The following is a 14,086-nucleotide window of genomic DNA, read 5'->3' as shown; positions in this document are numbered from 1 at the left end:
AAATTAACAATCATATGCATACATATATATTATACTATATGAGCTACTTTATATTCACTCACATGGGATCTATTTTCTCTATTTCATTTTAGATAATTTCTATTGCTGTGTCTTTAAGTTTGTTGATCTTTTCTTCATGAGTGTCTAAACTATTATTAACCCTATTCAGGGTATTTTTTATTTCAGACATTATGTTTTTAATCTCTATAGGTTCTCTTGTTTTATATATATGTGTGTGTTTGTATATATATATATATATATATATATATATATATACACACACACACACTCTCTCTCTATATATAATATATTGTATATATTGTATATATAATATAATATAATATAATATAATATAATATAATATAATTAATATAATATATTGTGTACTATATATATAATATAATAAAATATATAATATGTATATATATTCCATTTTTCAAGTCATTACTATATTTTCAATACCTATTAAAATACCTGGAGCTTATTATAGTGTCTGTTTTAATGTCCTTTTTCCATTAATTATATGATCTCCATTATTTCAAGATCTGTTTCTACTGAAAAAAAATTTTCCCATGGGTCATATTTTCCTGCTTTCTCGTAATCTAGGGATTTATTAATTGAATTCTGGAGTTTGTGAATGCTACATCCTTGATTGCTAGATTTCAATACCTTAAAGAGGTCAGGCTTTTGTTTTTAGTTTTTTTTTTTTTAATTTATTTTGAGAGAGAGACAGAGAGAGCATTGGGGGGGGGGGGGGGCAGAAAGAGAGAGAAAGAGAATCCCAAGCAGGCTCTGCACTGTCAGTATGGAGCCCAGTGTGGGACCCGAACTCACGAACTGTGAGATCATGACCTGTACCACCATGACCTGAGCTGAAATAAAGAGTCAGATGCTTAACCAACTGAGCCACCCAGCGCCCCAAAAGAGTTAGGCTTTATCTGGCTGGTAGTTTAGTTACTTTTGTGCTGGTTTAATAATTTAAGGATTTTTTAAAGCAAAAAGAAAATGACTACTCTTTATTTTATAGAAAGACTCCCAAGTTTTTAAAAAAATTACAAGTTTCTTTAAATTATCTGATTCTCTTGTGCTTTTAAATCAAGATTTCATTTAGTATATTTATTCTCTAAAGTAAGATATAATGGTAATTTACTGAAAAATGGCTTGCTGCATCCTACTGAAGTTATTTTTATCATAGTCCTTGCCGAAGAAGCTTCATAGAAGAATGTAAATGGAGATTTGATCTAATGCTTGGTAAACTGGTCTTGTTAAACAGATATTTAAATATGATATATTCAATTCCTAGAAAATAAAAATTATGGCTCTGCCACATTGGGTGATTCTATGATGAAATAAATGTTGAGCATAATAAGTCAGAGTAAGCATTAGATTTTAAAAAGTATGAAGACTGTTTTTTAAAGGGTTTTTCCGGAAGGGATGAAATTAACGTTGCATGTATTATAGGAAAACATTGTATTTACCTCCACTGCACATTTTCTCCTTTGTCTTTAGTGATTATTCTGTGTATTCAACAAGGTATCTCCCAGAGGGATCTCTAATAATGCCCAATTCTGTGTGATCGTAGAACTATTTGACAGTTCCCAAGGAATGTTTTTTCCTTTGGGTTATTATCAGCTTTGTGGGATTTCACTCCATTCATGGGCAGGTTGGTATTCAGCTGAAGACTCAAGAAAACGGGATGCTGGGGTGGCTCAGTCAATTAAGCACCCAACTCTTGATCTCGGTTCAGGTCATGATCTGGCAGTTCATGTGATGAGCCCTGCGTCCAGCTCTGTACTGACAGCACAGAGCCTGCTTGGGATTCTCTCTGCCCCCCTGTTCCTCCCCCTGTTCACACTCTCTCTCTCTCTCTCTCAAAATAAATTAATACACATGAAAAAAAAATAGACTCAAGAGGACCCCTGTGAAGACATCTAGGACTCTTACACATCTCCTGCATGAGAAGGTCTGCATATTCTAGCTGCTGTGGTTTTCCTTATCCTTCTCTCTCCCTCTTCTACTCAGTAAAACTGCTCGTCTCTGCTTGGCTTCCCCTGACTGCACTTCATTCTGTAATTTCCTCTAGTCAGAAAGCTGGGACGATCACAGGCCTCACCTTGTTTGTTTTGTTTTGTTTTCAGACATCAGGGTTTTATTTTTGTTTTCGTTTTTGTTTCTGTTTTTTCTGCTGCCTGTTGCCCAACATGGTTAAAATGTTAAAATGTTCCTATATTTTAGCCATTTCTTTTTAGCTTACATGGCAGGACAGTAATTCTGCACTTTTTCTTTTCATCACGGTCACAAAATGAAATTAAAAATTCATTCCATATCCTAGTTTCCATCCTGAATGAAGTCCAGCCACGTTGAACAGTACATCGTCCTGGTGACCCTGCAATGAGATTAAATGCCGTTAAGACACTCAAAATGCCAACCATATGAAGATGCCCCCACATTTAATTTAAACTGTGTCCCATAATTTCAGGAAGAAATTAAAGTCCCAAAATTAAAAATTAAACAACTTTGCAAGTTAAAGTCCAAAGGAATTAAAGCTTAAAGTAAAATTCTTCTTCCTTGTGAATTAAAGTTTAAGAAAATTCAAGTCTAAAATTCATCCTTTGCAACTTCTTATTTGGCTCAGTTTCAACAAGACACTCTTGATGTCTGGTTGGGTCAGCATCCCTTTTATAGCACCCAGTAGACTCTTTGTCTCTCTATCTCTGTGTTTCTGTCTCTCTTTGTCCCTGTCTCTGTCTCTCTATCCCTCCCTCTCTCTCCCTCTCACTTGGCTTCATCTGTATCTCACTTTTTAAAGAGTTTAAATATAATTCACCCTATCGCAGCACCAGTGATCATGTGAGTCATATCATGACTCAGAGAATATCATGTGAGTTATTACTATCCTCTTGCAAGGTTTAAGAACATGAAATAATAGTACCTCCAGTCACCAGGTACATTGAGTAGTTTTGTCTACTATCTTGTGTCTATTTAAAAATATATCTATATCCGTATTTATAACTGGGTCTATACTTATCCCTCTTATTTTCCATTTCTCCTTTTATCTTTGAAAACAATTTCTGATGCACAGATTCCTTCTAGCAATATAATGTCCACTCTTTCCTGATTAACCATTTTAAGTCGTTTGGTTCAGTGCCACTTTCTCCCACTTTCTGTGGAGTTTGTCCTAGCCATGCTTTTACCCTCATGAGGAATTATTAAATCTAGAGCTGACTGGAGACCATTTGAATTTTTTAATGTTTTTATTTATTTTTAAGACAGAGAGAGGCAGAGCATGAGCAAGGGAGAGGCAGAGAGAGAGCGAGACACAAAATCCAAAGCGGGCTTCAGGCTCCGAGCTGTCAGCACAGAGCCCGATGTGGGGCTTGAACTCACACACTGTGAGATCATGACCTGAGCTGAAGTCGGATGCTCAACCGACTGAGCCACCCAGGTGCCCTTGGAGACCATTTGAAAAGGATGAATCTGTGGGGTCAGATTCAGGTTTTGTGGGGTCTGAAGTTTGTACAACTCACAATATTCACTTACAAACAAAATAATGTGGAATTTCAATGATAAAACCAACTATGCCCTCTGGTCCTGTTCCCGTGTGTAGTGCCTGGGGCGCATCGGCACAGAGACAGCAGGGATATTCCTGGAATCACGGCCTATGCCAGGATGGCTAACACTATGGCCCTTCAGTAAGGTGACTATATCCACAAACATCTATCTTACCCAACTCAAAATAAATGTGCCCCCACTTTAACTTCCTTTTAATTGGATCCCCCAAAAAATGTCATGGCAACTCCCATCCCACCCATCAATTGGGGAAGAGATATGAAGGGGGAGTCAGGGTCTAAACGACAATGTCATAACTGACTGTGGCTAAAATATCTTACTTTTGCCAACTTTAAAAAGCACAGGACCTATGAACACATTTGCTGGGGAGCCTTACAGAGTTTTTGGGGGAAACTACACAAAGGGGACCCTAAAGCCTACGCTTTATCGGTTTCACCATAACGCCACTTATGGAGAGGTGTGTTCATGAATCCAAGGGTAGCCCCCGGTCCTAACAGAATGGAATTTGGAGACCCTAATCTAACACCACATAACTACTCTCAGTACAAACACTTTGAAATCAGAGCTGCGCTACCTTTGTCTAGTTCATGAGTAAGTCATGTGCCATTTGCTAGAGAATATCTGAAAGGCCAAGAAGGCTCTTTCTCTTATGGTGAGATGTTTGCCTTGGCCAATCATTCTCGAGAAAAGCTTCATTGTCATAGTTTAAGATCAAGTCATAGAAATTTGGCCTACCTTCCTGCTGAGGTTATTTGTAGCCTGACCTGATTTGTGACAATGGTCCACAGAGCAAGCCTCCGCTGGGGCCGTTATTAAGGACAGTGTGTGACTGGGGCTTCCACAGCAACCTGCATTTGTGCTATGGCCAAAGATTTTGTAACGTGTGGTCAGGATTTTAACAGCTACCTCAGGCCTTTCACCATGGAGTCTAGAGTCCATAACTTTACTGAACTCTCTACCTTTTCTGAGGGTAATATGGCCAATATTTGCTTACCAGACCTTAATGTCCGTGCTATTGTTGAAGAACAAGAACATCTATTCCATTACTGAGTCCAGGGGCTGTCATTTGACTGGGCTCCATGACCTACATATTTTCTGAGGTTCACGGTTGCATGAAACAAATAAGATCGAATCACCTATTACATCAGAATCTGTATATATGGTGGTGATTCTATAAAACATGATGTTTGCCTTTGCACAGAATTGCCCGACAATGCGGAAGTCAATTAAGTTCAAAGTCCCATGGGCTCTAAGGCCTAATGTAGGTGCTCAGATGACAGTGGTTAAAATCCAACTGACGAAAAATAAGCTTGTATCCCATCATAAGCCCGGCTGAAAAACGAAGCTTCAAATGCAGTCTCCATACAATAGACTCAACGCTAAGCATGTTCCCATGTATTATTCTTTTAATGTAAATATCTGTTGTAAAGATAAAGCTTAGAGTTAAAAACATTAATAGTAGAGACATAGGCCCAGGGTTGGAATCCTTGCTCTGCCCTTTACTAAGAATGTGACCTTGGGCAACTTATTCCCCTTCACTATGCTTCAAATTCCTCATCATTACAATGAGGGTAACAGTCTGACAATGTTATGATATAGTGTTGTTATAAAGACGAAGTGAGTTCATATATGTGAGGCCCACAAGTGCTCTGTAAGTGTTTAAGCATATATGCATACCTTAATTAATTTATCACAGCCTATTTCTCAAAACCCATGGGCTAATGCACCCAGTGAAATGAAGTCAATCTCCAGACTTCAGCTCCTTCACTGCCATCACCAACACCATGGAAGCTTGACCGTTAAGCTTAGTGCATGGAACATCTGTCCCAGTCCATCTGGCCCACGTTAGGATTTGAAAACGCTCAGTGATTCACATTCCTCTTTCTCTCCTTACATCTGAACAAATTGAGGACAAAGATAAGGAAGAGGAGTCTAAAATACCAATTTTTTTTTTACTAATAAAGTTAATAATAATGATAATGCTTATATTTATGTTCCTATGAGCTGGCTGGTACAGAAACTCAATTTTTTTTTAAATTTTTTTTAATGTTTACTTATTTTGACAGAGAGAGAGAGAGAGAGAGAGTGAGCAAGCATGAGCTGGGGAGGGGCAGAGAGAGAGGTGACACAGAATCCAAAACAGGCATTAGGCTCTGAGCTGTCAACAAAGAGCCTGATGTGGGGCTCGAACTTATGAACCTCAAGATCATGACCTGAGCTGAAGGATGCTTAACCAACTGAGCCACCCAGGAACTCCACTCAGGGACAGCGAGCAAGAGCTGGGGAGGGGAAGAGAGAGGGAGAGAGGAAGGGAGAGAGAGAGGATCCTAAGCAGTCTTCGTACTGTCAGAGCAGAGCCCAAGGCAGGGCTGGATCTCACAAAGAATGAGAGCTTTACCTGAGCCAAATCAAGAGTCAGACGCTCAACTGAATGAACCACCCAGGTGCCCTCAAAACTTCAAATAATTTAAGTAACTTACCCACTCAGCATGATCATCTCAAACCGGAACAGATCTCACTACATATTGTGTGTGTGTGTTTGTGCGTGTGTGTGTGTGTGTGTGTGTGTGTGTGTTTATTCCACTCTGTGAAAACTTAGAGTGGAACACGTATCCCTGAGAAAAGTAGAGTGGAACACGTATCCCTGAGAGCTCCATGCACCCAAGAATAATGGAGGGAGAAATGTGTCTCTGATTTCTTCTTCTAAACTCAACCGTCAGGTAATCCCTCAGTAAAAGAGAAGAAATGAGGTGATGGGAAGAGGTCAGAAGCATTAGGCTAACTCGTAACCACTTGGCCATTGGCCCTGAAAGAATGGGTCCCCACACATGTCCACACTCGGTGGCTAAAGGGAAAGGTCATGGATCGTTACTGATCTGAAACTCAGATAAATTTGGATGCTCTAGGTGAGGCAGTGCTGGGTTGCTGTGCCTCAACCCACAGGCTTGCCGTGTGGGCTAAGGTAATTGCAATCCCTATGCATTTATTCTGGGGTCTAGCCTGAAGGCCCAGCAAAGACAAAGAACATTCTCCTCGAAGTGACACCAAGAAAGAGAATGGCAACTCACAAGCTCTCTTCAGACCTAGACTCAGACCTGCACACTGTCCCCACACCCACATCCCGTTTGAGAAAGCAAGGCACGCAGCCAAGCCAGAGTCAAGAGGTATGAGGCCAAAGCAATGGAGGACCTGGGTAGAGTATAGTGCAAGACCAGGGCCATTGATGCAACCCACTTCAAGTCCCTAATCAGAGCGTCTGGCATGTCAAGCAAGATTTCTCGTGCTCATTGGCATGCTAAATACTACTTATGACAAACACGCCCATTTTGCAGACCCTTGCTCCAGACAACCCAAATAACACCAACAAACACACAAATGTGTGTTTGTGTTTATGGGAAACACAAAAACTCTTTGCCTGAGTTAACACTGTCTAGTATAGGTGGGTATTCAATATTTATTGATGAAGGAAGGAAGAATGAATGATGAATAGTTGTACGCTTTGAATGTTACTTAAGCTCACTAAGTCCCACATTGGAAACACAGTTATGAATAATTTAGCTATTAAAAATGATCATGAATAAAAAATTTCTTGTTATTATTAATTCATAGGTTTGTACATTGATTTTTATAGGTGCTTTTGAAAGTGTGTGTGTGTGTGTGTGTGTGTGTGTGTGTGTTTTATTTCTCTGGTATTTCAGTCTTTGCCTTTGTATTCAAGGTTTGTTTTTCTCTACTAAATTATCCAATTTGTCATTTTAAAAAATACTCTCTGTTCTTCTGTATCTTTAAGGCTTTCCCTTTAGTCCTTAATCTTTTGTCTAGCACTCTGAAATTTAGTGATACAGCTTGGAAATGAGGCTGAGTGGCCAGAAATAGAAGGCCTTAAAGGTGTAGGGCCTTGCCTTCAACTAGACAGAGATTATATCTTGATTTCATGTTATTGCACTTTGTTTTTAAAACAGAAAGGATGAAAAACCTACTGTAACCTAAAAGGATAAGGTAAATATTGTGACAACATAAATGTCAGCTGTGGCTTAAGATTGACTTCGAAGTCTCGTCTTTCTAATAAATTTGCATATATTCAGTAAAACTACAAAGCAGCTTTGAGCAAACCTCAGAATATATGAATGCATATGAGTGTAAATGACATAAAAATTCCTGGATTGGAAAACCAGAACAGTTTTAAATAGTTGGCTCTCCTAAGTGTTTACTGAGCACGTACTACATTCCCAATACAGGGCTATTCTCCCAGGAATGCAAAGATTGAACCATCACAGTACAATGGACTTGGCAGAATATTGCCACTTACTCACTGGCCTGAGGCACAAGGTGCTTTAATTTGCAAATTCTTGTTTCTTGTTCAAATTTCCATTTGAGGAAACTGAGAAACTAAGTATAAACCGCATAGGAACAGGATGAAAATAAAACCCCAGAGGAAGACCAGACATGCAAACCCAAGCCCTGGAGCCTGGCCAGGTTCAAGTCAAGACTCTGTCACTTATTAGATCTAAGAAGTAAGTATTTGTTACTATTGGCCATGTTTTCTCATGGAACACGGTACAGTGAAATTTTCTCCCTCGTGGAGATGTTGTGAGGAATGAAATGGAAATCCAAGTCAATTGCTTAGGACAGTGACCAGCACACGCTCTGAGCTCAGTACATTTCACTGTGATTGGGGGTGAAATCCCCAGTTGACTTTCCCAGTCCCATAGTCCATGCTTCTTCGACATGCTCAAGGCTTTTTAAAACGATTAAATAAAATGACCCTTGGCATTTACTTTCCCGGTACCTGACAAGCAGTAAGTACTCAACAGACTTCTATTTATTTATTAAATAAATAGGGGCAGCTCTTTCTCTCTGGGAACTTAGTGGGGAAGAGCAAATACCTATTTGCATCCACGGTTAAATTTTGATGACTTCAAGTCACCATGACATTCAGTTTTCACAAGCAGGATGTGTTGCCCTCCTGTTTCAGAGTTCCTTACTGCCTAATTAAAATCAGCGTTTCCTTAACCAGATCTCACTTCTTGTTCATTAGCCTTGGCTCTGACCTGAGCCGTTTTTGAATCGACTGAAGAAAGATCAGGAAGCCTTTGCTGAAACCAACTGTGTCACAACTGGACAATCACTGAATGAACAAACCGGGTGGCTAATACCCAAATCAATTTAAAGCAACAACTCTTTTGCCGGGGCTTACTTTGCACCAGGCAGCATGGTAGGTGCCGGACTCCACCAACGTTAAGGCAGATCGGTGTCTTTCCTCTTGACGAAAACTAAGGGTGGTAATTTGGGGAAAAAAGAGGCAAGAATAAAAAATTGCGGTGCATTTCACGATAAAAAAATCCCTAAGTGTTCATAACCCAATATTCTGTCAGCACCTGATGGAGGACAGGACTTCTTTAAGAAGTAATATTTGTCAATTTATGAAAAATATTTTTTCTAATATTTATTTATTTATTTACTTATTGATTTATTGAAAGAAAGAGAGAGAGAGAGACAGAGGCAGATAGAGAGGGAGATAGAGAATCCCAATCAGGCTCCACGCTGTCAGCACAGAGCCCAACTGGGGCTCAAACTCACAAACCATGAGATCCTGACCTGGGACAAAATCACGAGTGGACACTTAACCGACTGAACCACCCAGGCATCCCAAAAACTTTTATTTTTTTAAATGTTTACTTAGTCATTTTGAGAGAGAGAGCATGAGAGTGAGAGTGGGGATGAGGCAGAGAAGAGATGGAGAGAGAGAGAATCCCAAGGAGGCCCTGCACTGTCCGTGCAGGACCCAACAGAGGGCTCGAACTCAACGACTGTGAGATCATGATCTGAGCCCAAATCAAGAGTCCGACGCTTAACCGACTGGCTGAGCCACCCAGGTGCCCCCCAAATCTTTTGCTAATGTGAGAAAATGACTGAAATGATACACAGATAGCTTGCAAATACATGTTATTTTAACTTGAAACTATAAATGCACATGAATTCGCTGGTCTTGTGTTGTAGACCACATTCCTGCTGGAGTTTTACCTCTTTCCTGGACACAGCACAGCCACCGTGAATCATCTGTAATTTCCAGTTGAATTTTCCTTAAAATGGATCAGATTGTAAAGACACTTTTCAGACAATATTTACATAGCATTTAATCAAAACTTTAAAGTATCTTTCTGTATCTTACAGATACATTTCACCGTATCATTATACAATTTGGCGTTTATATATGTTTTTAGTCCACTGTCCTTTTATGAGTCATTCTAAAATAGTCAGGTTAACTTTCTAAGAAAAACGATGACACTCAGGAGTTTGTCTTTGTGGCTGTTTTATACTTTGCTGGTTAGTATAACCAAGCTGGTTGATTCGTTGGTTCATTTGTTTTCTGGGATTCTGCAAGATAAAACCAAAGTTCAACAGCTTGTTAGCTAGAGTTCTAGAAGCTCTGGGGAACTGAACACAGAAGCTCTAGGGAAACCGACCCAAAGAACAAGCAGTGCAGAGGGAGTGACATGGAGTTTCTAGTATTAGCTTCCTGGGGCTGTTGAAACATATCACCGCAAATGGTGTTGCTTAAAATACCAGGAATTTATCCTTCCGGTTTAAAAAAAAAATAATGTTTATTTATTTTTGAGAAAGAAAGACTGAGACAAGCAGGGGAGAGCAGAGAGAGAGAGAGAGAGAGAGAGCGCAAGACACAGAAACTGAAGCAGGCTTCAGGCTCTGAGCTATCAGCACAGACCCCTACGTGGGGCTCAAACTCATGAACCATGAGATCGTGACCTGAGCCAAAGTTGGACGCTTAACCGACTGAGTTACTCAGACTCCCATATCCTCCCCATTTTGGAGTCTGAAATCTGAAAGTCTGAAATCAAGGTTTCGGGAAGATGTGATAAACTTGAAGACATAAAGAAGAATCCCTCCCTCCTTCCCTCTTCCAACTTTGGGTGCTCTGGGCAATCCTTGGCTTCTGAGACTCCTGGCCTGTCATATTGATCTCTGCTTTCAAGTTCACGTCGTCTTCCCTGTCTTCTCTTCTGTATCTCATGTCTCTCCCTCCTTTTCTCTTCTAAAGATACTTGTTATTGGATTCAGGGCCCACATGAGTAATCAAAGATAATCTCATCTTAAGGTCCCTCATGTCATTATACCCACAAAGGCTCTTTGTCCAAATAAGTTCACATTCACAGGTGTCCGGGATCAAGGTGGACATATATGTTGGGAGCCTTCCATTCAGCCCATGGCAGAGGTCTTCTACCATAAAAAGAACTCCTCATATCATCCTACTCCTCTACTTAAAACACTTCAAAGGCTTTAATCTCCAGCTGATATATATGCCACAATCTACCTTTCCTGACCTCTTCCCATACTCTCCATCATTGAACACACCCGCCACATTGACCCTCTTCCTGCTCTTCACATATCATATCTGTTCCTGTCTCTGGGGAAGTTTCCACGGTTCTTCCTACTCGAAGTGTTCTGAAAATGTTCACAGAGCCCACTTCTCAGTATGCTGGGCTCAGCTGAGTATCACCCTTCACGGGGACTGTGATGGCTTTGTATCAGTCAGATACCAACAGAAAACAGATGGCGCACTCAGAGCAGGGTAATTTGATGATTTATTGTCAAGGTGACTAGTTATGACCATGTAGGTATAGGAGAACCACAAGGGAGAGATATATCAGGATCCCTTAGTAGTGGTGGTGACCAGAAGCCAGAATGAAGAAGAGGAGTGTAGAGTCCTGGGAAAATTAACCTTCGTACAGAGTCAGCCCAAGGTGACCCTGCAGAGAGGGAGCAGAGGAGACAAATATTCTGATTTGACTTTCCTCCCTCCTCCAATCTCTACAGGAGGCCAAATGGTCAAGAAAGCCAAGGGCACCTATGATGTAACCTCCCGGAGTCAGCTTTCTTCCAACTAGAGGGTAGCATAGAGATAAGCAAATATGTAGGGACAAATAAAGGACGTTCTGTTTTGGTATTTCATCCCTAGGCATTCGCTATCATCCCTCCCTGTTTCTCTTAATTTTCAGCACTTGGCTACTACATGAACCTACCCATTGTGTTATTTGCATCTATCCCACTCCAGTGTGTAAGTTCCATGAGGCCCATTTTATGTGTCATTCTATCTCTGTTGCCTGGACTTGTGCATGGTATACATTAAGTATTTGATACATATATCATCGGAGCTTAAATAAATAAAATCCTATAGGAATTACTCAGTGTTCTCCAGTGAAATAGAACAGGGAGGAGGTGTGTAGATACATTAAGAGAGAGAGATGTTTTTAAGAAATGAGCTCACATAATTACAGAGGCTGGCAAATCCAAAACCTGTAGTTCAAATTCCCAGGCTGTCTGTGGGTAGAATTCCTTTTCCTTGGGGCAGGTGAGACTTTTGTTGTATTCAAGACTTTACCTGATTAGATAAGGCCCACAGCCATTTTGGAGGACAATCTGCTCTACTCAAAGGGCACTGATTAAAATGCCGATCTCATTCAAATACATCTGCACTGAGACATTCAGAAGAAAGTTTCACCACGTGTCTGGGCAGTGTGGCCCCGCCAGGCTAACACATAAAATTAAGCATCCCAATACCATACTATATTAAGAAGTCACACCATTCCAGCTATAGGATCATTTTTGAGTATTTTCTGTGTGCTTGCTACATGTATTATCTCATGCATTGCTTCATCCATTCCAGAAGGTATGATAAGCATCTTCTCTTTCTAGCTATGGAAAATAAGACCGAGCATGATTAAATAACCTATGCAGGTAGAACTGGTTATTGACGTCTTCTGCCTGAAAATCTGTGTTCTTTCCACCGGTTATGGAATGAATTACCTATAGAAGTCGAGCTCCTAAAAATTAAAAAAAACAAAAAAACAAAAAACAAAAACACATTGAAGCAATGATGGAAAAACGTTAGGGAAAGTTACCCTTTCGTCTGTTACCGTCTCCTTAGTTGACCTGAAGACATGACCTGATGTTGTAAATTCTTGGCTTTCTCTATAAAAGGGATTACACTACGAGATTCCTCATCGGTTATGTTTTTGAAGCCCATAGAGAGGAATCCTACTCTTTTGCCTCCTGATTGTGTCACTGAGATGCAGATTTCGCGACTGTCGTTTGGGAAATATGGCACTGTCCCAGACCTCTGGGTATTAGTGCACGGTGATTTAGATTTAGAAGCCAAACAACACTAATGCTAAATGCTTTTTTTTTTAACTTTATTTATTTTGAGAGAAAGAGGGAGCAAGCGTGAGTAGGGGAGGGGCAGAGAGAGACAGAGAGAGAGAGAGAGAAAGAATCTCAAGCAGGCTCCACGCGGCCAGTGCAGTGCCCAATGCGCGGGGCTTGATCTCATGAAGAGTGAGATCATGACCTGAGTCGAAATCCAAAGTCAGACATTTAACTGACTGAGCCATCCAGCTGCCCCAGTGCTAACTGTTAAGTAGCCAGGTAGGTGTAGAAAGGTGTAGAAAGGTGCAACAAAGGAGAGAGTCAGAACCCAGCTGCCCACACAATTCAAATAAATTCTCATGAGAGCAGGTCTAAAGATACAGGTTTAATATTGCCAGAGGCAGGAAGCAAACTGAAGACAGAGAGGCAGCAATCAATGAATATTCTTCTCCTTTAACTAAAAATGCTAATATGTATATAAATTGCTGACTGCTGGTATTTAGCCCAGGAAAGCTTTATCACTATCTACTTATTTATAAATAACCTCATCATTTCCAAATGATATTTGAGGCAAGTTATAGTCTAACGGTAGGTAGGAGAGATGATTTAAATCTCCAGAGCAAGGTGTAGTAAGAGAGGAAGTGAAAAGAAGTGGAGAAAAAAGCTTATTCACACTCAGCACGGATTAAGAAATTTTACCGGAGAAACTTTAATTAAGAAATCTCTCTTGTTCATAGTTGTACTAGTCAGCTCAGGCAGCCACATCACAGCACCGCAGGGCAGCTAAGCAACAGAAATTTATTTCTCACAGTTCTGCAAGCTGGAAGTCCCAGATCAAGGTCTGGAGGGGTTGGTTTCTGGTGAGACTTCCCTTCCTGACTTGCAAACAGCCACTTGTCCTCACATGGCCTTTCCTCTGAGCAAGCAGAGAAAGAGAGAGAGAGAGCGCGCTCCTTTTCTTATAAGGCCACCAGTTCTAGAAGATTAAGGCCATACCTTTGTCACCTCATTTAACCTGAGATAACACCAAAAGGCCTTCATTCCAAATAGAATCGCCTTTGGGATTAGTTAGGGCTTTGGCTTAGGAATTTGGGGAGGTGGGACACAATCCAATCTGTAGCAATACTTCAAACATTAAATTGTGAACTACGTTATTATTCCTGAGTCCTGTGCTCCTTGGAAATTCAGGTCAGGCTGAGTCTTTTGAGGTCAGTTTTGCACCTTTACCTCTGACTTCCCAGGTCTGGTTTCTGGCCCCCCCTTCCCACTGGGCATCCATGGATCTCTGGTTTACATCTCTCAGACACTTAGCTCATTGTCTCCTCTTCTGGTAACTCCGTCTGCAATGGAT

The 14,086-nt window shown here is 40.5% G+C and overlaps 1 long non-coding RNA gene across 1 annotated transcript in view; it reads right to left on the bottom strand.

Moving 5' to 3' along the window:
* Window positions 1-2,181: 2,181 nt before the first annotated feature.
* The window catches only part of LOC122238119, a 28,949-nt gene continuing 17,044 nt past the window's right edge, over window positions 2,182-14,086 (bottom strand). Inside the window, exons 2-4 of the long non-coding RNA XR_006217080.1 lie at window positions 9,595-9,653; window positions 8,768-8,843; window positions 2,182-2,386 (exon numbers count right to left, since the gene is read on the bottom strand). This is a non-coding gene — a long non-coding RNA (uncharacterized LOC122238119). The remainder of the gene's footprint in view (window positions 2,387-8,767; window positions 8,844-9,594; window positions 9,654-14,086) is intronic.

The sequence above is a fragment of the Panthera tigris genome, chromosome B1 (genome assembly GCF_018350195.1).
Source record: "Panthera tigris isolate Pti1 chromosome B1, P.tigris_Pti1_mat1.1, whole genome shotgun sequence".
Taxonomy (NCBI): Eukaryota; Metazoa; Chordata; class Mammalia; order Carnivora; family Felidae; genus Panthera; species Panthera tigris.
This window is presented reverse-complemented; position numbering and strand designations above follow the sequence as displayed.